Source organism: Anomaloglossus baeobatrachus, chromosome 5 (genome assembly GCF_048569485.1).
Source record: "Anomaloglossus baeobatrachus isolate aAnoBae1 chromosome 5, aAnoBae1.hap1, whole genome shotgun sequence".
In the NCBI taxonomy this organism is placed as follows: Eukaryota; Metazoa; Chordata; class Amphibia; order Anura; family Aromobatidae; genus Anomaloglossus; species Anomaloglossus baeobatrachus.
The window spans coordinates 545,259,712-545,283,579 of NC_134357.1; the positions used below are offsets into that span (position 1 = coordinate 545,259,712).

Below are 23,868 nucleotides of genomic sequence, written 5' to 3' on the forward strand. Positions count from 1 at the left end.
GGCTTTGAGTGAGAAGGTCTGGGAGTTCCGGGAGAACCCATGGTCTGGAGATCTACATCTTCCTCATCCAATAGAACCAAGGTCTCTTTGGCCAATGGGGTGCTATTAGGATTACTGCTGCCCTGTCCTCCTGAATTCTCTTCAGAACTGCTGGAGTGAGGGCAATGGGAGGAAAAGCATAAGCGAGGCTGATGTCCCATCTGATCAATAGTGCGTCCACCGCATGAGGTCGCTCCCTCAGATTCAGAGAACAGAACTAGGGAACCTTCCTGTTCTGGTGGGTCGCTGGCATAGCCCACATCTCTGCTATCTGAGAAAAAACTGACTGATTTTAGACCCATTCCCCCTGTTGCAGCCTGATGCAGCTGAGAAAATCCGCCGTACAAGTTTCCTTCCCTCTGATATGAACTGCCATCAGTGACGTTAGATAACTTTTGGCCAGCTCTAAGACTCTGCTTGCTAGTACCATGAGAGATCTGGACCGCATACCCCCCTGGGGATTGAGATATGCTACCGTAGCTCGATTGTCTGAGAGAACTCTTAAGGAGGCTTTACACTGTGCGACATCGCTAACAATATATTGTCGGGTCACGGTGTTTGTGACGCACATCCGGCGCAGTTAGCGACATCGCAGCGTGTGACATGTACAAGCGACCTTCAACGATCCCAAAAGTGGTTAAAATCGTTGGTTTTGGAGAGGTCGTTCAAAAACCTAATATCGTTGTTTGGGCACTAGCGATGTTGTTCCTCGTTCCTGCGGTATCACACATCACTATGTGTGACACCGCAGGAACGACGAACATCTCCTTACCTGCGTCCACCGGCAATGCGGAACGAAGGAGGTGGGCGGGATGTTACGTTCTGCTCATCTCCGCCCCTCCGCTTCTATTGGCCAGCCACTTACTGACGCCGCAGTGATGTCGTTATGATGCCAAACGCACCTCCCCCTTGAGGGAGGGATTGTTCGGCGGTCACAGTGACGTCGCTGACCAGGAATGTGCGTGTGACGCTGCCGTAGCGAAATTGTTCGCTACGGCAGCGATCACCACATGTCGCACGGGTGCTATCGTGCACGACATTACTAGCATTCGCTGGCGATGTCGCAGCGTGTAAAGTACCCTTTACATAATGACCAGCCAGGGATGGCAGGAACTGGTACACTGCTTTTTCTACTGCCAGTAATTCCTTGGTGTTTGAGGAAACATGACACTCTCTTCCAGACCACACTCCCTGCATTAGCTGACCATGAAAGTGAGCCCCCCAGCCATGCAGACTTGCGTTGGTGGCAAGAACCCTGGATACATGGTTCGTCCAAGGCACACCTCTTTTTAAAGGGAACCAAACATCAGGATTTTGGTATATAAGGTAAAGACAGTGCAGTACTGGCACTATCAGGCACAGGCTGTACATACCATTAGTGGGCAGCTTGGATGTTTAGGCTGTGAAATCCAAGTTTGTGAAGTTTGAAAATTCATCCACTTTTTGACTGACATTTACACTTCTCCAGATAATATCCGGGCGGGTTATGCACATGATTCTCACCCACCCCCCGCCGCCTGTTCTTCCCTCTCTTTGGCTGTATGCAAATTTCTCTATTCAGTAACACGGCGTCGGAGTTGGCGCCTGCGCATAACGCTTATCTCCGGCGCCATGTTTTTGAAGCCCGCATTACCCAATTTTGTGCCTGAGAGGGCGGCGCATGCGCCCTCGCTTCTTCAGATATCTTCTTCTCAGCAGATGATATCGTAGCTGCAGCTAATCGGGGTAAGATCAGCTGTTCTCCAGTCCTGTTGCGCGCTCCCGCAGTCATAACGAGATCTGAAGAAGCGAAGGCAGATGCGCCGCCCTCTCAGGCACAAAACTGGGTAATGCGGACTTCAGAAACATGGCGCCGGAGATAAGCGCTATGCGCAGGTGCAAACTCCGACACTGTGTTACTGAATAGAGAAATTTGTATACAGCCAGAGAGGGAGGAAGAGGCGGCGGGGGGGGAGGGGCGGTAGGGGGGGGCAGAAATCATGTGCATAACCCTCCTGGATATAATCTGGAGAAGTGCAAATGTCAGTCAAAAAGTGGATGAATTTTCAAACTTCATAAACTTGGATTTCACAGCCTAAACATCCAAGCTGCCCACTAATGGTATGTAAATAATCTGCCTGATAGTGCCAGTACTGCACTGGCTTTACCTTATATACCAAAATCCTGATGTTTGGTACCCTTTAAGTTTTCCGGAACCAGACACCATTGTAGAGAGTCGACTCTCCTGGGCTGAAGTACAATGATGTTGTTCAGATGTCCTCCATGACTTGCTTGGTTTTTCAGGATGTCCAATTGAAGGACTCTGGTATGTGCCTGGGCCCAAAGGACTGCTGGGATGATGGATGTAAGGGAGCCCAGGAGGGACATTGCTCTTCTGAGCGACATCCTTGGATTATTCATTGCCCGTACTACCTGGATCTGGAGATTCATCATCTTGGATTCTGGAGGGCGACATTCCTGAATTTAAAATGAGACCTAGAAAAAGTTGGACCTAAACTTGATTTTTCCGAGTTTATGAGCCATCCCAGAGCCGCTAGAAAGGAACACACCTCTTGCAGAAGCTGTTCGCAATGGTGGGCAGATCTGCCGACAATGAAGAAGTCATCCAGATATGGGATCATAAAAACTTCCTGTTGTCTTAGATGAGCCAAAACCTCTGCTATTATCTCTGTGAATATTCTTGGCACCACTGAGAGACCGAATGGGAGGGCTGCGTACTGGAAATATTTGATCTTCCCATCTACATATAGGGCTACTCTGAGGAATTTTTGAAATTTGATGTTTATTGGGACATGATAATATGCATCCTTCAGATCCACCACCGCCATGTGACAGCCTGGAAATAGATGTTTTACTGTGGATCTCATTAACTCTATTTTGAAGCACGCTATGACTAAATAGTTGTTGAGGGCTTTCAAGTTGATTATTGTGCGATATGTGCCATCCGTTTTTCTTACCAAAAAAAGTGTTGAATAAAAAACCTACTTCTTCCTCCTGAGTGGGTACTTTTAACATCACCTTCTTCTGTACCAGACTCTGAACCTCCATCTCTAAGTCAAGCTATTCCCTTGGTGAAGATCTTAGATCTGTGATGAGGCAATTTTCAGAACGTAAGTCTGAGGCCGGATCTTATAAGGCCTATAATCCATTTGTTGGAGGTTATCCTTTCCCAGAATGGAAGGAAACGAGAAAGCCTCCCCCTGACCTGGGGGACGAGTCACTTAGCGGTTCTTTTGCCATCCGTAGTGGAACCTTTAAACATAAATCACTTCCCTGGTTTTCTTCTGTCAGACCAATTTCTCCAATCTCTAGTGGAAGTTCTTCTCTCAAACCTACTTTTCCGAAAGGTCCTCTTAAAGGACCGAAAGGACTTCCTTGGAAATCCTTTTTTCTTATCCCCTGCTTTTTCTAAAATCTCATCAAGAACCGGGCCGTACAGGTATTCCCCTTGGCACGGAATACAGTAGTACAAAGTTTTGATCTGGTTTGAATATCCCCCGGGCAATACTTAAGCCAGAGTGCTCTTTTGGCAGCGTTTAATAAGGCTGATGACTTAGCTGCCAGCATAGCTGAGACGGCGGAAGCATCTGCTAAGAACGCCACTGCTCCATGTAATAAGGGAAGGGATGATATAATAGATTTCCTAGGGGATCCTTCTTTCAGTTGATCCTCGAGTTGGTCAATCCAGACCGATAGGGACCGTGCTGTGCAGGTAGCTGCAATGGCCAGTCTTAAAGCTCCAGCTGAAGATTCCCAAGTATTCTTAAGGAATTGGTCTGCTCTCCTGTCCAAAGGGTCCTTTAGAGATCACATATCCTCAAAAGGCAGAGAAAACTTCGATGCCCTTGCAATACCGACATCCAGCTTGGAAGCCTTGTCCCAGAAGGAACAGGTTGCATCCTCAAAGGGGTACTTTCATTTGAAGGCTGCTGAGATGGAACTTCTTTTATGTGGCTTCTTCCATTCCCTGGAAATGAGGGACTGCACCCTGTCAATGACCGGGAAGGCACATCACTTTTTCTGTTTGAAACCACTAAACATGCGGTTCTGATCCATCTTTTGGATCTTCTCTTCCGGGATACCCATAGTGGACCTGACTGCTTTTACGAGTTTTCCAATGTTTTCAATTGGGAAGCACTGACGACCTCCTGAGTCACTATCTGAGGTGGAGGAAGAAACTGAGTTAGAAGATTCGCACTCCCCTTCAGACTTGTCTGACTCCTTATAAGTAGGGGAGGCAAGCTATCCTTATCAAGACTACAACCCTTCTTAGATAATGAACTCAGGGATTCTTTGATCTCAGCTCTAATCAATGACCTCAGGTCTGAGGCAAACCCCAGGGTCTCCTCTAAGAGAGTCTGCTCTATGCAGGCCTGGCAAGGTTTCTTGAACCAGGTACTGGACAATTCCTTGCCGCAGAGAGCACATTCCCTGTGCCTGGTTTTAGAGGTGCATTTTTTTATGTCTGACCTGAACCTGAAAACAAAGAAACAGGCAAAAAGGGGTCTCTTTACCAGTGAATTTTCACGAAGGTCACTCACCACTCAGAAGTAAACAGGAGGTACTGGGCTAGAAGGAGGAATAATGTCAGCTGACAACTCTCCTCAGGAGGAATTCCTGGGTCTACTAGGTTTAAGGCTCCACTGGCTGGACCAGGCGTCAGTTCTTCCAGAGTGTCGACCACCTGAACCAGTACCACTGCTTTCCTGACCTTGCTGAGGCCCGCTTTTCTGCTGCTTCTTCAGAGTGACAGCCTGCGGCTGTAGTGACTGTGCTGTCTGCTGCTGCTCCTCATTATCCATTTTGCTGGAAGGCAAGGCTGAATGTAACCTAGTCTGCTTCCAGCCAGCTCGGCCTCTAAATCCCCTCTAGAATCATAGCCTGACATCACTTCCGGAAAGTGACGTCAATACCGTGTCATCCAGAAATTCTCACTAGCTGGAAAAGTTCCCGCACACGCGCAGACGGTTTCACCATTCTAAGATAGTGCTGCATGCAGCCACGAGTCGGAGCACCTCAGCATGCCAAAACATATTGGGTAAGATTGCATCTGCCGTACTGCTGACCCATGACTGTAGTGCGGGCTGACCTAGCCCCCGTAGGCCTTTCTCGTGTTACTTGATCCATAGGCAGGACCACACTTGCGCGCGCAGTCACGGCCCCCGTGGGCCTGCTGTGGCGTTTCCCTCAGTTACTCAGCCGGCCCGAGGCAGAGCCCATGCAGCTGCCAGAACCGACTGGTCAGGACTGGGATGCTTGTAGGCTTCAGCCCCTAAGGGCTCTTTCAAATGCTGTTCCTCAAGGTTGCCCGTTCAAGGACAGGAAACCAACTTAAGCATGGAGAGGTGCTTCCCCTTTTTATTCTGTAGGTTTCCTGTCCTTGATGGGCAGATCCCCTCTCTCGTGGTGCTATTATGGGTGCTGGAAAAATTACAAATCCATCATCAGAAAGAAAAAGCAAAACCACATCTCCATCAAACTGCTCCAACTTCAAGATGCCCTTGAAGACAACAGCTTTTGGGAATTATGGAATTGCCTACGATCCAACTGTAAAAGAAACAACCTCCACATCCAGAGCGGCAACATTTGGCTCCAGTACTTTAAGGACCATTACAAAGACATCCCAAGTGAAGACCCCAACCTGGCTCAATAATGGCTCATGAACAAACCGGAGAATATGGAGGAAAAATTTTCAAAACTCCCTGGATACACCAAACACATTGCCAGAAATAACAGAAAGGATCAGACTGATAAAAGATAAAAAAAAGTCAGCGGACAAAATGGGATTATTCCAGAAATGCTAAAATACAGCTTCACAGACATTGAAGCTGTAATACCAAAACTATTCAATATCATACTGCATGCTGGGGTGACGCCCTGGCAAAACCAGGTAGTCACAATTAGGCCCCTGCACAACACTGTTCCCTCATTGGGAAACACACAGCCAACCAGAAAACCTAGTCACCCCCCTTAGGGAAAGATAGACACACCAGTAGGCGTTACCCAGCCGTTAGGACACACCCACCCAGGGGTCCAGACAGCCCGGGGCAGGAAAAACAGCAGATAAGCTTTACAGTTCAGTTTGGAGAGGAGTGTGGGCTGGAGCTAAGTGTAGCTCCAGCAGGAGAGTTCAAGTTGAACGGTACCAGGGTAGGAGCCCTGGTGCCACTGGCTAGGAGGCAGATGGTGGTCTCTGTCAGCAGGAGACGGGAAGACGGCTCGGTGGAACCGATGTAGACAGGGTTGTAGCCCGCCGGTACCGACACCGGGAACCGACCCGTAAACCGTAGCACAAAGGGGGGTACTCGGACCCTGAAGCCAGGACCAGAACCAACTGGAGCTGGTTAATTAACCGATTGAGGCCAGGACTAGAGGTCCTGTCCCACCGAAAGTCCCTCATAGAAGACAACAGCCCACCGAATAGGGATAAGAGGTCACCGCCAGGGCCCATAGACCAACGGGCCAGCGTCTGCGGGCACAGCTCCTTAGGCCACATCCAGTCGGGAGCGGACTCTTGAGTTTCACACTAGGAAAGTCCACCTTACACAAAGCAGTGCAGGAAAAGGATAGAGACCACCAGCCGGGTGGGGGACCAGAACGCAACCGGCCGCGGCACCGGCCACCATCACCTTTGTTTACCAGAAACTTGTGTGTTTTACTAACAGTGAGTACACCAGCACCCCTGCGGTCGCCATCCCCTGCACTGAGCCACCGGGTCCCGGGGCCACCATCCCTGCCCACGGAGTGGTTAACAACTTGCTGCACAACATCTCCCCCAGGTGCCCCATAACACCGTGAGTGGCTTCACAAACTTACTACGGCCCAACCCGTACATCCCCATTTATTCGGCGTGTCCACGAGACCCACGGGTCCAGAGACCCTCGAGCCTCCACCCCTGAAAGCCCGGATCCGAGCAGCACCGGCTGCTGGCAAAGGGACGGCACATTGGCTACTTCCCCAAAAATTGGAACCAATGCCTCATAACCCAAATACACAAAAACAGGGACCCAGCAAACTACGGGAATGTGTCAGCAGCAACTTGGGGAAAAAGTTCAACTGCATCCTGAACAAAAGGATCCTCACCTTCTTCACCCAGCAACGTACTCAGCAAAAGCCAAGCAAGGTTCATGCCAAACCACCGCATGACCATATCTAATTCCTGCACAGCCTCATAAAGAACCATATTTACAACACAAAGCATGTGAAAATCTGCTATGTGCTATCTAATAAGATATATCTACTTTGTGGACTTCAAGGTCTTCAACTCAGTGTGGCATCCAGGGCTATTCCTAAAACTGCTGGGGAGCGGAATCGGTGGCAAAACATATCATGTCATCCAAATCTCCTACACTGAGAAAAGCTGCAGCATGAGGGTAAATGGAAGGAGGATGACTTATTTCCAACAGAGCCTAGGAGTGAAACAGGGCTGCAGCATCAGTCCCTTGTTCTTCAACATCTACATCAACGAGCTGGCGGTGGCTTTGGAATCCTCTTCAGCACCAAGACACACTCCATGACACGGAGGGGAAATTTCTGCTGTATGCTGATAACCTCGTGGTATTTTCACCAACTCAGAAAGGCCTCCATGATTATTTGAAAATTCTAGAGACCCTTAGCACCACATAGGCGCTGTCAATCAACTGGAAGAAAACTAACATCATGGTGTTTCAGAAAAGAAAGCAGAAACCTCTTGGCTATCCCTCCCTTTATGACAGACAACTGTCTTATTACAGAAACCAACAAGTACCGTATACCTACCTGGGTCTAGAACTCAGCCAATCAGAGAGCTTTAAGCAAGCCAAAGAGCTGCTGAAAGACAAAGCGTTCAAAGCCATCTAAGCCATCTGTACCATCTCAAGCCACCTGTAAAAGTCTGGCTAAAAATCTTTGACACCATCATTGCCCCAATCCTTCTGTAGAGCAGTGAAATCTGGGGCCCAGTCTCATACCGATACGCTGGGCCAATAGAAATATTCCACCTAGAGTTCGGTAAGTACCTCCTCCAAGTCCATCAGAGCACATCACACAGCGCCTGCCGAGCAGAGTTGGGCAGATTCCCACTACAACTTGCAATCAAGAAAAAGGTGCTGTCATTCAAGGCTATTCTACAAAGCAGCAGTCCCTGCTCCTACCATCACAAAGCCTTGCTACACCAGGAAGACCCAGGAGAATGAAGCCCCCCAACACAAAACACCCAAAGCCAACTTGACCAAGCCACCAACTTACATGGCTTAACAAAAGACCTAATAAAAGGCGAAATAGGAAAGACAGTACACAAAGACAAGGTGGAATATCATATACTACATATATGATATAGACCATATGCAGATGGTGTTATCGCCATTGCTCCCCATCGCCGCAGATGCAGACAAAAAGGCAGGAGGACCGATTTGAAATCTTGAACCGCCTGTCTTAGGAACTATCCATGAATGGGCGGTATGCATAATTTATGTGAACACTAATATCGTGAATGTCACTTTACCTTGTGATGAACCAACTGATGAACCCGATAACAAGGGGAAAACGCGTTGAGGCAGCAAAATGAAGCAAAATGAAGGGGAGTTGTTATGATCAGTGCATACTTACCTGGACTACATATGTTGTAACAAATTATATTGTGTTTGATGCCAGTGTGAGACTTCAAAATAATGTTGATTTTTGATGCCTTCCTGTTACACGTCGTGGCTCTCTTATTGCAAGGAATGAGGTGGTCCCCCATTCCTTGTCGGCCACGAGCCCTCCTGCTCAGCAGCACCAAAGGTCTGGGAGACTGCGCAGTCTGCAGGAGTTGCCTTCTCAGAGACACAGCAGAAGGGTGACACCTAGTGGTTCTCCCCTTGCAAGGAATGGAACGGTCTCCCATCCCTTGCCTGCCACGAGCTCTCCTGCTCAGCATCACGGAGGCTCTGGGAGGTTGCGCAGTGTGCAAAGAATAGATGCTCAGGGAAGCAGCAAGACTTCCCATGTCTCTGCACATTGTGAAACCGGGGATCCCGCCTTTATGACCCAGAGGCAGGAAGATGAGCATGTGCTCCACGTGACGTCTTCTGATTCGCTCACTGATATCACACGGCCCCATGACGAGGCTGGTGATGTGCTGAATCCTGACTGGCTGGGCCAGGACGTCACGAACCCTGATAGGGTCACGCCCGTCTCGCGCCCGCCCTTGGGTGGAGCTACACCTCCTTAAAAGCTCCCCCTGCCATCATGGCGGTGCGCGACCGTCCTTCTATGTTTGGATGTCTGGCAGCGTGCTGCCACGCCACTGCTTAGGCATTATTGTCTTTTGTGGGCTTTGCCCTTGCTGCTCAGGCAGCACCTAGTTTGCAGGTCTTGCCCCTGCCTTGCTGCTCCGGCAGTATCCCGTTTAGCAGGCTGTGTTCCTGTCCCAGGTGAGCTCCTCGAGTCTCTGTCGGACTCACTTGGTTTCTGAAGCACACGTGCGTGGGCACCTCTGTGCTACCCCCGTGCCATATTCCTGTGACTCCCGCTGGCACACGTGTGTAGGCACCTCTGTGCGTCCCCGTGCAACAGGTACACCGTACGAGAAGCCCCGAGCCATACAACCCTCTCGGGTTAGGGCGGACCGGTGTACATAGATCGTCTGTGACGTTCCAGACGATCACTAGCAGCAACCCGCTCACTCTTTCCTGACCATAGCAGCGGTCCCTTACACCGCACAGTGGACCTTGACCGGTGGAAGCTGTCCATTTCCCATCTTGGCACGCTTCCCCGGGTCCCCCTCGTAACACCTTCCCCTCTGTACTTTTTCGTGTTTTTAGAGTTCAAGTCCAATTGTGCTTTATTAATTAATGACCCTCGATTTGGGTACACCTTAGCTCTTATACTCTTTAGATTCTGATTGAGTAGTGAGAGTCAGGGAGAGCTGTCATGGAAGGGAGGTACCATTACTTGTTGAAGGTGTTTTTACACTCCGTTGGTAGGCAGGGGTAAGTTTTGAGAGGGAATTACAGAAGGATAAAGGGGTAATTTATTACTCTTGGTATTGGTACAGCCCTTCCCCTATTATTACATATATCATGCACTATTGGCTGAACTCTGTCTATTTTATATAACTGTGAATATTTGATATATTTTGTCTTTAATCTACTTAGCATTTAATAAAGTTAATTTTTATTAACAAATCTGGGATTAATATATACAAGTTTTTCAAGGAAGGATATCTCATCGTCAGGAAGAACAACATAAATCACAGATGATAGAGAGAAGAGAGAAGGAGAGAAGAGAGAAGGAGAGAAGAGAGAAGGAGAGAAGAGAGAAGGAGAGAAGAGAGAAGGAGAGAAGAGAGAAGGAGAGAAGAGAGAAGGAGAGAAGAGAGAAGGAGAGAAGAGAGAAGGAGAGAAGAGAGAAGGAGAGAAGAGAGAAGGAGAGAAGAGAGAAGGAGAGAAGAGAGAAGGAGAGAAGAGAGAAGGAGAGAAGAGAGAAGGAGAGAAGAGAGAAGGAGAGAAGAGAGAAGGAGAGAAGAGAGAAGGAGAGAAGAGAGAAGGAGAGAAGAGAGAAGGAGAGAAGAGAGAAGGAGAGAAGAGAGAAGGAGAGAAGAGAGAAGGAGAGAAGAGAGAAGGAGAGAAGAGAGAAGGAGAGAGAAGGAGAAGAAGAGAGAAGGAGAGAAGAGAGAAGGAGAGAAGAGAGAAGGAGAGAGAAGGAGAGAAGAGAGAAGGAGAGAAGAGAGAAGGAGAGAAGAGAGAAGGAGAGAAGGAGAGAAGAGAGAAGGAGAGAAGAGAGAAGGAGAGAAGGAGAGAAGAGAGAAGGAGAGAAGAGAGAAGGAGAGAAGAGAGAAGGAGAGAAGAGAGGAGAGAAGAGAGAAGAGACAGAGAGGAGAGAGAGGAGACAGAGAGGAGACAGAGAGGAGACAGAGAGGAGACAGAGAGGAGACAGAGAGGAGACAGAGAGGAGAGAGAGGAGACAGAGAGGAGACAGAGAGGAGAGAGAGGAGACAGAGAGGAGAGAGAGGAGACAGAGAGGAGACAGAGAGGAGAGAGAGGAGACAGAGAGGAGAGAGAGGAGACAGAGAGGAGAGAGAGGAGACAGAGAGGAGACAGAGAGGAGAGAGAGGAGACAGAGAGGAGACAGAGAGAAGAGAGAGGAGACAGAGAGGAGAGAGAGGAGACAGAGAGGAGAGAGAGGAGACAGAGAGGAGACAGAGAGAAGAGAGAGGAGACAGAGGAGAGAGAGGAGACAGAGAGGAGAGAGAGGAGACAGAGAGGAGAGAGAGGAGACAGAGAGGAGAGAGAGAGAAGAGGAGAGAGAGAGAAGAGGAGAGAGAGAGAAGAGGAGAGAGAGAGAAGAGGAGAGAGAGAGAAGAGGAGAGAGAGAGGAGAGGAGAGAGAGAGAGGAGAGGAGAGAGAGAGGAGAGGAGAGAGAGAGAGGAGAGGAGAGGGAGAGGAGAGAGAGAGGAGAGGAGAGAGAGAGAGAGAAGAGGAGAGAGAGAGGAGAGAGAGAGAGGAGAGGAGAGAGAGGAGAGAGAGAGGAGAGGGAGAGGAGAGGAGAGAGAGAGGAGAGGAGAGAGAGAGGGGAGAGAGAGAGGAGAGGAGAGAGAGAGGAGAGGAGAGAGAGAGGAGAGGAGAGAGAGAGGAGAGGAGAGAGAGAGGAGAGGAGAGAGGAGAGGAGAGAGAGAGGAGAGGAGAGAGGAGAGGAGAGAGAGGAGAGGAGAGAGAGGAGAGGAGAGAGAGGAGAGAGCAGAGAGAGGAGAGGAGGGAGAGGAGAGAGCAGAGAAGGAGAGAGCAGAGAAGGAGAGAGCAGAGAAGGAGAGAGGAGAGAAGGAGAGAGGAGAGAAGGAGAGAAGGAGAGAGAGAGAGAGAGAGAGAGAGAGAGAGAGAGAGAGAATATTATACTGTGTGGGAATATTATACTGTGTGGGGGAATGGTTGGAATGATATATGCTATTGTGTACAGAAAATCTGCTGCATTTAGGTGCAATAGAAGTAGAAACGATTTCAGTAAAAAACCAGACTAGAGATGGGCAAACCCACAGATGTTCAAGTTCGCCAGGTCCAGCAAGGCTAAAGAAAAAAAAAAAGTGATTGGTGACTGGATTTGAAACAACTTGACCCAGATGCTGAACCCCATATAAGTCTATGGGTATCCGAACTTTAGAGCTATAAAATGGTGTTAAGGTCTAAGGGGTTGCAAAGCAGGACAGTTATACTTCCCGGGTCTCCTAGCGGTCGCACTGCTTCCTCCTCCTATCATTAGAGTTCATGAATATGCACTGCTTTCCCAGCCTACACTAAGTAAACGCGTCTGTGATTGGTTGCTCATCTTCTGTCCTGCCATCTGTGATTGGTTGCCCTCACAGCAGCTACTTGGGTCCCGGAAGTGTAAAAATAAATAAATTGTAAAGAATGGCGTAGGGTCCCCTGTATTTTGATACTCAGCGCAGATAAAGCAGTCAATTGGAGGCTGCAGATTTGGTGTAGAAATATCTGCAATCAAATACTGAATGTGTGCACATAGCCTAATCCGCTAATTCAGGATTGAGTGCAATGAGTTCACCCGAGGTGAGGTCACTGCATCTCCTGGCAGACAAATGCATCAATAACGCATTGTGTTTTTGATGCTTATTTGCCAGGAGATGCAGTGAACTTAGTGATCTCTACATACGGGGGTCGGCATCCTAATTGACCATGACGCCCCCGTTCCTCGTCGACTGTCGTCCTAAACTGACCCTCCACTCACTCTGAAGAAGATATCCAGTGTGTCTAAATAACAGTGGGTAAGGTGCAATACCAAAGATAAAGCCCACAAGATTACAGTGCCTACAAGTAGTATTCAACCCCCTGCAGATTTAGCAGGTTTGATAAGATGCAAATAAGTTAAGCCTGCAAACTTCAAACAAGAGCAGGATTTATTAACAGATGCATAAATCTTACAAACCAACAAGTTATGTTGCTCAGTTAAATTTTAATAAATTTTCAACATAAAAGTGTGGGTCAATTATTATTCAACCTCTAGGTTTAATATTTTGTGGAATAACCCTTGTTTGCAATTACAGCTAATAATCGTCTTTTAAAAGACCTGATCAGGCCGGCACAGGTCTCTAGAGTTATCTTGGCCCACTCCTCCATGCAGATCTTCTCCAAGTTATCTAGGTTCTTTGGGTGTCTCATGTGGATTTTAATCTTGAGCTCCTTCCACAAGTTTTCAATTGGGTTAAGGTCAGGAGACTGACTAGGCCACTGCAACACCTTGATTTTTCCCTCTTGAACCAGTCCTTGGTTTTCTTGGCTGTGTGCTTTGGGTCGTTGACTTGTTGGAAGATGAAATGACGACCCATCCTTGATGGAGGAGCGGAGGTTCTTGGCCAAAATCTCAAGGTAGGCCGTGCTATCCATCTTCCCATGGATGCGGACCAGATGGCCAGGCCCCTTGGCTGAGAAACAGCCCCACAGCATGATTCTGCCACCACCATGCTTGACTGTAGGGATGGTATTCTTGGGGTCGTATGCAGTGCCATCCAGTCTCCAAATGTCACGTGTGTGTTTGGCACCAAAGATCTCGATCTTGGTCTCATCAGACCAGAGAACCTTGAACCAGTCTGTCTCAGAGTCCTCCAAGTGATCATGAGCAAATTGTAGACGAGCCTTGACATGACGCTTTGAAAGTAAAGGTACCTTACGGGCTCGTCTGGAACGGAGACCATTGTGGTGGAGTACGTTACTTATGGTATTGACTGAAACCAATGTCCCCACTGCCATGAGATCTTCCCGGAGCTCCTTCCTTGTTGTCCTTGGGTTAGCCTTGACTCTTCGGACGAGCCTGGCCTCGGCATGGGTGGAAACTTTCAAAGGCTGTCTAGGCCGTGGAAGGCTAACAGTAGTTCCATAAGCCTTCCACTTCCGGATGATGCTCCCAAGAGTGGAGACAGGTAGGGCCAACTCCTTAGAAAGGGTTTTGTACCCCTTGCCAGCCTTGTGACCCTCCATGATCTTGTCTCTGATGGCCTTGGAATGCTCCTTTGTCTTTCCCATGTTGACCAAGTATGAGTGCTGTTCACAAGTTTGGGGAGGGTCTTAATTAGTCAGAAAAGGCTGGAAAAAGAGATAATTAATCCAAACATGTGAAGCTCATTGTTCTTTGTGCCTGAAATATTTCTTAATACTTTAGGGGAACCAAACAGAATTCTGGTGGTTTGAGGGGTTGAATAATAAATGACCCTCTGAATCAACTTTTCACAATTTAAAAAAAAAAAAGAAAAAGAAATAACATTCTTTTTTGCTGCAGTGCATTTCACACTTCCAGGCTGATCTACAGTCCAAATGTCACAATGCCAAGTTAATTCCGAATGTGTAAACCTGCTAAATCTGCAGGGGGTTGAATACTACTTGTAGGCACTGTATATGCACACATAGATTGTGCAAAGGAGGGAGTTATGTCCGTCACTAATCATCAGTCGCAGACTAGCAGGGATAGGCCAGACTACGTCCTCAAGTCGACACACAATGATTATCAAATATTGACTTAAGCTGTTTTACGTCCAGGATTCACCCTACGCGTTTCGCCCCATTAGTTAGCAAATAGGGGCTCATCAGGGGTATAACAGCATGGATCCTTGAAACACACAGCTTCAAACCATAATAGAGTCGCACCAGGACCAATAGGTAATATGGTACATCCTCCAAAAACACAAACTATAACACCACTTGATGCACCTGGTAGCTTGTTGCTGAACGTACAGTCTAAATCAGGTTCAGGCTAACTTGCCGCAATAGACAAATTCATGCATCCAAAAGATAGGTCATGTGGAGTATGCAACCCAGGCTTTCAAAGCATAATACAAGCAGAGTCCTTAGATACCGTTCAAGCCCTCTTAATAGCATCAAGGAGAAAATCCCCAGGTAACGGTATGTACTCCATCTGGGCGTTCATTAATGTGTGGCCACCCCTCTGCATTACATCACTGTAGGTCCTTGTCAGCTACGGGAGACTGTTTCTAGTGGAGAGGCAGCAGGAGCAAAGTGAAAGTAATTTGAGCCCTCAGCACAGAGACTGCGGCTGTGCTCTGATGGTATGCCGTGCTCTGGCCCGGACACTGCAGTGATCTGCACTTCCCCCGGGCCAGACATGACTGCAGCGGCACCCTGCTCCTGCCTCCTTCACAGCGGACACACAGTCTCCCCAGCCTCTGCAGGAAGCCGGCAGCTGGAGCTCCCACGTGTGACCGCTGTTTACATTAAACAAGTAATCATTAGCTGCTCCTCACCCCCGCTGACTGCAGAGAGAGGTGGGCGGGGAGCAGCTAATGAATATTCGTTTACTTTAAGCAGCGGGCACACGTGGTTTCTCCAGCCGCAGGCTTCCTGCAGCAGCGACCCTCCCTGCCTCCTGTGATCCCACTGCATAGCGCTGACTCCCCACAGCTCCCTACCCCGCAGCTTCAGACCATAAGACGCACCACACACTTTCCTCCCAAATTTGGAGGAAAAAAAGTGCGTCTTATGGTCCGAAAAATACGGTATTTTGGATTCATTTTGCATGCATTTTACATGCGTTTTGGATGCATTTTTGTCAGTGCGGTCCCCCAGCTCTGCTCCATGCCCGCTGACAGCAGACACAGACAGAGCCGGGCAATGAGAATGAACTCGGATGAACTGCACCCAACTTCATTGTCATCCCGCGGCTCTGTCTCTGTGTGCTCTCATAAACCTCTGAGGTCAGTGCCAGGACACAGGAGTCCTCAGCAGTGACGTCAGAGCTTCATCCAATTTCACTGACATCGCACGGCTCTCTCTCTGTGTCGCAGCCTGATTTGCGGTCACACGTGAAGGACTCACCTGTGATCGCAAATCCCCTGAGTGACAGCAGTGAGCCACGCGATCAGCTGTGTTTTCACTCAGGTTATTCACAGCCACAGCTGCAGTCCTCCACCTGAGAGCGGTGGCCGCGAGTAACCTCAGTGACAGCACAGCTGATCGCAAGACACACTTCAGTTGCTGCATGGAGCTCACAGGAGCGGCGATGTTCTACTGCCACTCCTGTCAGCTTCCGATGTAGCAGAGATGAAAGCGTTGTGGGACCTTGTGTGGATTACGTCGGACCTGGAGGTGTTTTTGAGAGGTTAATAAAGTGGTGAAAGAGGGTGTTTTTTGCCTTTCATTACAAATGAAGGATTTTTTGGATGTGTGCTTATTTTCTTTAGCTTACAGGTTAATCATGGAAGGTATCTCGGGGAGACGCCTGCCATGATTAACCTAGGACTTAGTGGCAGCTATGGGCTGCCATTAACTCCTTATTACCCAGTTTGCCATCGCACCAGGGCAATTTGGGATGAGCTGGGTCGTTCCCAAAACTGTCGCATCTAATGGATGCGGCAATTCCGGGCGGCTGCTGGCTGAGGCTGATATTGTTAGGCTGTTGGGCTCCCCATAACGTGGAGCTCCCCATCCTGAGAATACCAGCTTTCAGCCATGTGGCTTTACCCTGGCTGGTATCCAAATTGGGGGGGACCGCACGTCATTTTTTTTACTGCTCGATATAGACACGCCCACCGGTGGCTGTGATTGGTTGCAGTGAGACAGCTGTCACTCAGCGTGGGGGCCTGTCTGACTGCAACCAATCATAGGCGCCGGTGGGCGGGGTAAGCAGGGAATACGAGATGGATTAATGAGCGGCCGGCATTTTCAAAAGAGAAGCCGCCAAATTGTGAACGCCGTGCAGTGCAGCGCCGGTGATCGTGGATTAGTGAGTATGAGAGAGGGGGTGGGAGGGAGAGACAAAGAGACCTGCATTTATTATGTTAAAAAATACATGCGGATCGCAACAAAAATGCAGTGCTTAACATTTTGGTAGCGTTTTACTATAACTCATTGATTTCAATGGGTGTAGAACGCTGCAAAAACGCTCAAAAGAAGTGACATGCTGCTTTTCCAAACGAAGAGATTTTGTCAAATTTTAGACAATCAAAACCCTGCGTTTCAAAAAGCATCGTGCGCACGGATTTTGCATGATTCTCAGACTTTGCTGGGGAACCAGAATGCATGCACTTTGACAATGTGACGCTGCTGCTAAAAACGCTGCAGAAACGCAAAAAAATAAGCAGAGTGCGCATGAGCTCTTAACCCTTTATATACTCTTGATTGCCAAAGCACCAGAGCAATTGGAACGAGCCAGGTAAAGTGTCAGGACTGGTGCATCTAATGGATGTACAAATTCTGTGGTGGCTGAAGGCTGCTATTTTTAGGCTGTGGGGAGCCCAACAATCATGGGTCTCCCCAGCCTGAGAATACCAGCCAACAGCTGTTTGCTTTATCTTGGCTGGGTGGAGGCACACACTTTTTGTAAAAATAATGTAAATAATTACAAAATAAACGCACGGGGTCCCTTGTATTTTGATATACAGCCAAGATAGCACCACAGCAGTGGGCTGCAGCCTTTAGCCGTCTGCTTTATCTGGGCTGGGTATGAATACACTTGGGACCCTATGACACTTTTTTCCCAGTTACTTATTTTTACACTTGACTTCCGGGGCACAGACAGCTAGTTTGAGGGAAACCAATCACAGACGCCGCCACAGTCGATGGGTGTGGAAAGCAGGGCTGCAACCAATCACATGTTGGTATATGCAACAGTTGTGGACTTTGTGTGAAGGAGGACTTTATCCTGATCTGACACTAGATGGCGATGTTGTGTTGCTTTTCTCACTCACTCTATTTTAAAGGTCCTTGTACTTCCTGTCATACTTCTTCTTGTTTGCACTGCCGATGTAACGCCTGCCTGGATCCACAGACTCAGATGGGCTGTAAAGGGGAGGCTAGAGGGAAGCCACTCACCAAGTAGGACCCCCAGAACCCTAAAACCCTTTAACCCCTATACAGGGATTTGGAATTACACAAGACCCTGGAGATCACTACCTGTGGAAGGCTACAGTCCGATGAGAGTAGTAGTCAGGCAGGGTCAAACCAGGAATTGCGGAACAGGGACAGAATCGGCAGGCAGTGACGTAGTCAGCAAACGTAGCAGAGGTCAGATCCAGGTCGGGCAGCAAGGTACAAAAACAGTAGGCAGAAGGGTAGTCAAAAACACGCAGAAGTCAACACAGGAATCACCAACAGAATAGGACGTAACAGGAGCCAGGAAAATCAGAACTATATCTGGCAGTGATCATGTGACAGGAGGGGAAATAAGAAGGGTGTGGTGTCTTCCCATTGGCTGTAGCTGAACGCTGGCAACTTCAGCTGGAAGACACATGCCACCCACAGTCAGCCAGCGGTACTGCAGATCCCAAGCTAACCCAGCCCAGTGGATGATCGGAGCCTGCGCCCACTGGTGCCGCTGGCATCGACTTCTCTCCCATGACCAGCACCATCCACGGCAGGAACACGGCGTCGCCTGGCGATCGGAGCAGAAGTCGCTGGAGCAGACTCCGGCGATGACATAACAGCAGAATGACGATGCACATTTACCTCATGTTCTGAGAAGTAAAAGCTTGTTTATCCCATATAACCTGCTATGTGAAGTTTCTTCTGTAACTGGAAGCTAAAAGCTGTGCTAACATCACAGTGTTACAGATGGTGGGAGGGGAAAGCAGTACATATTCATGAACTTTAATGATTGACCAGACAGCTGCGGGGAGACTTGACAAGTATAGTTCTCCTGCTCTAATCCCCATTCTTCCTTTTGTTGCCCCTAGACCTTTATCCAGGAGGCTGAACCTGAACAGTAAGGCCGGTTTCAGACGTCCATGATTCAGGTACGTGTGACAACCGTTTTTAACACGGATGCCACACGTACCCATGTTATTCTATACTGGTACTCACATGGCTGTATTTTTACATGGCCCATGTGACCTCTCGTGGCCCCGCACGCACACACACACGCAGACATGTCTGTTTTTTCTCTGGCAGCACAGGTGTCACATGGATCGCACACTGATGTGATCCGTGTGTTATCAGTGTGACATACCGGAGAAAACACGGGTCTTTTAAATAAAAAAATGTTCTATATTTACCTGTATCCAGCGGTGCGGTCTTCAGCTCTGCAATCTCCTGCTCCTGACCCCCGCTCATTATACGCACTGAATATCGCTGAGGACAGGCGAGTATCCAGGTGTGTGTGTGTTCAGTGTATAAACATGCATGTGCGCTATGTGTGTGTATGTGCTCGGTGTATCCATGTGTGTCTGTGTGTGTGTGTGTGTGTGTGTGTGTACTGAGGACCTGGAAGCCGGAACATCGCAGGGACAGCATCGGGGACTCATCAGTTCCCAATTAACTCAGATGAACCTGTGAAGTCACCGTCCTGACACCCGCTGTAGCGCGGGCTGTCATTAGGATGTCATCAGAGTTCATTGGGAACCTCACTGCACACACTGCTTTGTTTATAATCACCTGTCCCAGCGATGCTGTCCTCGGTGGTGCTGTACACAGCGCTGTCCCCAGCTCTGCTCCTGTTTCCAGGTCCTGAGTGTGGTGAATGATCAATGAATATAATGAGTGGCGGTCCGGAACGGAAGGCAGCAGAGCCAGAGAAAACAGAGCTGGAAACAGCTAAATATAGAAGATTTTTTTATTTCACAGACACGTGTTTACTCCAGTACCTGTCACACGTATGCAAACACAATGTCACACGAATGACACACGTATGACCATAACAATGTGTGTGACTTGTACTTGATTAAACACGGACGTCTAAAACCGGCCTAACACAGTCTTCCCTGTGAAGTCAGAGTTCTGGTTCACCCATCACTACTCCGGACCATTTTATGATTAAATACGTTGTATAATTGTGAAGTTTTGATTTTTTTTTCACAATGGCCTTCTATGAGGGGCCCGGAAAAAAAATATGTAAAAGACACATGTAAAAAAACACTGATTCTTTGCAGAATCAAAGCTTTTCTATATTATGAACAAATGCATTAAAACATACCTTCAAATCTGCACCAAAAACATCAAATAATGAAAAAAATGCATAAATAAATGCAGTAAAAATGAAATAATCAGAGAAGATTGTTATTGTATCATTTGGCAGGGACAACTCTAGAAAACGGGCAGATAAAAAGCAGCAGAAAAACTGCAGCATTTCCACTACATGTGAACTCGGCCTTACAGATGTGTTTGGCAAATTGTCTCACAAAAAAATTCTATAGTGAATCTTCCATGAAAATGAACAAGTTCCAGCTGCTACAACTATGAATGAAAAAAAAATAAATCTAATGTCCAGGTCCCAACCGTCCTGGATACAGAGGACGCTCCCTGTTTTCTCCCTGCACCCTGCTGGCCCCGGCGTCTGCTGAACGCCCCTCACTGCATCCGACCCTCTGACAACTCCTCCTGCCTGGGGAGAAAGAAATGGTGAATGGTGATAAGGGGCGAGGAAAGAAATATAGAGGAGCACGGTGTGAGGGGGGAACATTATACTATGTGGGGGCAGAAAGGGGGCCCGAGAGGGACGGAAAGGGGGCCCGAAAGGGACCGAGGGATGGAAAGGAGGCCAAGGACTAAGGACAGAAAGGAGCACGGAGGGCAGGAAGGGACCGAGGACTAAGGGCAGAAAAGGGGCCGAGGACTAGAGGCAAAAAAGGGACCGAGGACTGGAGGCAAAAAAGGGACCGAGGACTGGAGGCAGAAAAGGGGCCGAGGACTGGAGGCAGAAAAGGGGCCGAGGACTAGAGGCAGAAAAGGGGCCGAGGACTGGAGGCAGAAAAGGGGCCGAGGACTGGAGGCAGAAAAGGGGCCGAGGACTGGAGGCAGAAAAGGGGCCGAGGACTGAGGGCAGAAAGGGGCCGAGGACCGAGGGCAGGAAAGGGGCCGAGGACTGAGGGCAGGAAAGGGGCCGAGGACTGAGGGCAGAAAGGGGCCGAGGGCAGAAAGGGGCCGAGGACTGAGGGCAGGAAAAAGAGCAGAGGACCGAGGGCAGGAAAGGGGCCGAGGACTGAGGGCAGACGGGTTTCCTCACTTCCGGCCTCTCATAGTTGGGGCGTCTGTATCTATCAGAGGAAAAGGAACAAAAACCTCACGATTCATAGAAATCAACGAGAGAAAAACCCCAAGAACATCTCAGAGCTGAAGGGGTTAATGCCCCCTGCCCCAGTAATGGGGAATCTCCACATACCTCCTCCTGCAGAGCCGCACACTAGATATTTGGCTGCTCTGTGCTTCCAGGACCTGTGATGATGTCACATGGAGGGGAGGAGTCAGGGGTCACATGATCAGCTCCTCATATGCAGGACTCTGCTGTGCTGGGTGTCATGGTGCTGGATGAGATCTTTATCTTTTTCTTTCTTTTTTTATATAGCGCTAACATACTCCGCAGCGCTTTACATACATCAGGAACACTGTCCCCATTGGGGCTCACAATCTAAATTCCCTAGCTGTATGTCTTTGGAGTGTGGGAGGAAACCGGAGTGCCCGGAGGAAACCCACGCAAACACGGGGAGAACACACAAACTCCTTGCAGATGGTGTCCTTGGTGGGATTTGAACCCAGGACCCCAGCGCTGCAGTCTGCAGTGCTAACCACTGAGCCACCGTGCTGCCCTGAGATGAAGGTTATGTGTGGGGTCAGGAGGGGTTTACAGTGTGGATGTAGCAGAGCCGTGTGTGTACGAGGTGTAAGGAGCGGAGCCGTGTGTGTACGAGGTGTTCGGAGCAGAGCCGTGTGTGTACGAGGTGTACAGAGCAGAGCCGTGTGTGTACGAGGTGTATGGAGCGGAGCCGTGTGTGTACGGGGTGTACGGAGCGGAGCCGTGTGTGTACGAGGTGTACGGAGCGGAGCCGTGTGTGTACGAGGTGTATGGAGCGGAGCCGTGTGTGTACGGGGTGTACGGAGCGGAGCCGTGTGTGTACGAGGTGTACGGAGCGGAGCCGTGTGTGTACGAGGTGTACGGAGCGGAGCCGTGTGTGTACGAGGTGTACGGAGCGGAGCCGTGTGTGTACGAGGTGTACGGAGCGGAGCCGTGTGTGTACGAGGTGTACGGAGCGGAGCCGTGTGTGTACGAGGTGTACGGAGCGGAGCCGTGTGTGTACGAGGTGTATGGAGCAGAGCCGTGTCTGTACAAAGTGTGGGGAGCCGAGCCGTGAACATATAATGTGTGCGGAGCAGAGCTCTGTATGTACAATTTGTACAGTACCTTGAAATAGTATGCAGGGCACTGCGGCTGATGCCGCTGCCCCTAACTGCTGAGCCCCTCGCTACGTCCCCCATGATCACCTCTCCCTCCTCCCCACTGTGCAATGCCCCCCTTCCCTGCTGGGACCTCCTCCAGGGCATATAAACAGCTGCCGGAGTCCCTCCTTTCTCTTACCACAATCTGCCCTCAGGGTGAGCATCACCGATGGACCCCCTGGAAGCAGCGGTAAGAGAAAGGATCGGACGGGAGGGGGACGAATGGCTTGCCTCCCTTGTGGGCACCAGCTCCCTCCTGCCGGTTCCCAGCTGCGGTGGGCGCAGGTCTTCCAGACCCTCCCATCCACCGCAGCGTTTAAGCCCCACAACAGACCCCAGGCGCAGGGCGGCCCGGTCCGCTCTCACCTCTGGCCCCCGGTTCCCCCGTTCCCCTAACAGCGCGGGCGATACCGGCACGAAGCGCACCTCCCCCCAGCCACGGTGCATCCCCCCGGATGACGCAGCCCCCATGTGACTTACCATTAAATGCGGAGGCTGTGTCACATCTGGTAACCATGGCTGCCACGTCACTTCCTGTGACGCGGCGACCATGTGATCAAACATCACTTCCGGGTTTCGGACCCCAGACCGGAAGTGACGTCAGGAAAGGAAAAAGCGCCAAATTTAAAGGGAAATGCAGCCATAAACAAACATGTTTTATAACTGCATTTCCGCCGCAGCGTTTGCATTAATCACACAGCGAACGTGTTCCCCTGCAGCAGCATCCCACTCATCATCCAGCCAGCAATCTCCATCGCCCCCATATATCACACCTGCAGTCATTAACCATGGGAGCTTCAGAAAGCAGAAGCTCTTCAGGCGAGGGATCTGCACACTATGACTCGAACCTGGAATGCAGGGACCACCATGGGAACCTTCCCCAAGCTGACCCTAGCAAGATCAGAGAGCACCATGGAGAGGAGGATCCATCTTTACCCCTGACACCCCATGCACCCACCTACAGCTACAACAGCAAGAAACCCTAGGTACCCCACCTTTAGACTTAACCCCCCTGCACCCCCTGCCAACCCCTGCAATCCATCCATTGCCCATCCTGCCAGTAATCCAACCGCAGGTGGAAACAAGGCACCCTTTGCTGTCACGCGGGGGGTCAGCGGAACCAGGACCGTTGGCTCCCCATCGCAGGCCCCTTAGAGGCCATAATCACAGAAGATCGACTTCCACGTCCCTCGGCAGGAGCCGGGATAGCCACGAACGTCACTCCCGGCATAATCACAATTCCCGTTCGTCCAACCGCAGCAAGAGGTCATCCCGCAGGAGACACCATACACCATCCAGTACTGCGTCATCCGACTCACCGCAGCCGCTCACTAAGCGGCCCTCCAGGCGAAAGGTTTGCCAACCGCCGCCACCACGGCGAACCACTATCAGAAGAAGTACCCCAGATGGTGCCAGAGGACCAACCTACAACATCGGCTGGTGAGTACAGCTTTACCAGCGCTTGGGCAGGGGGTAACCATCCAAGGGTAGCAAGGGAAACAGTTTGTACACCACCGGGACTAGTTCTGGTTAACCCCGCGTTTGTACAACGCCAAGACGTTGCACAGCAGCGCCCCAACTTACACAGGGACATGTTCTATTGCGGTGTATCACTGCTAGGAACCCACCTACCCCCGGAAACAATACAAAAAATTTGGGCTAACGAATATGTGGATATCTGGTCCCTAATATCAGTAGACCAAAACACCGT

The 23,868-nt window shown here is 49.7% G+C and overlaps 1 protein-coding gene across 1 annotated transcript in view; it reads right to left on the minus strand.

Moving 5' to 3' along the window:
- The window catches only part of LOC142312275 (uncharacterized), a 112,496-nt gene extending 91,335 nt beyond the window's left edge, over positions 1 to 21,161 (minus strand). The window contains exon 1 of the mRNA XM_075351209.1: positions 21,106 to 21,161. The gene's annotated coding sequence lies outside the window, so the exon portion shown is untranslated. The remainder of the gene's footprint in view (positions 1 to 21,105) is intronic.
- Between the last annotated feature and the right edge of the window lie 2,707 nt (positions 21,162 to 23,868).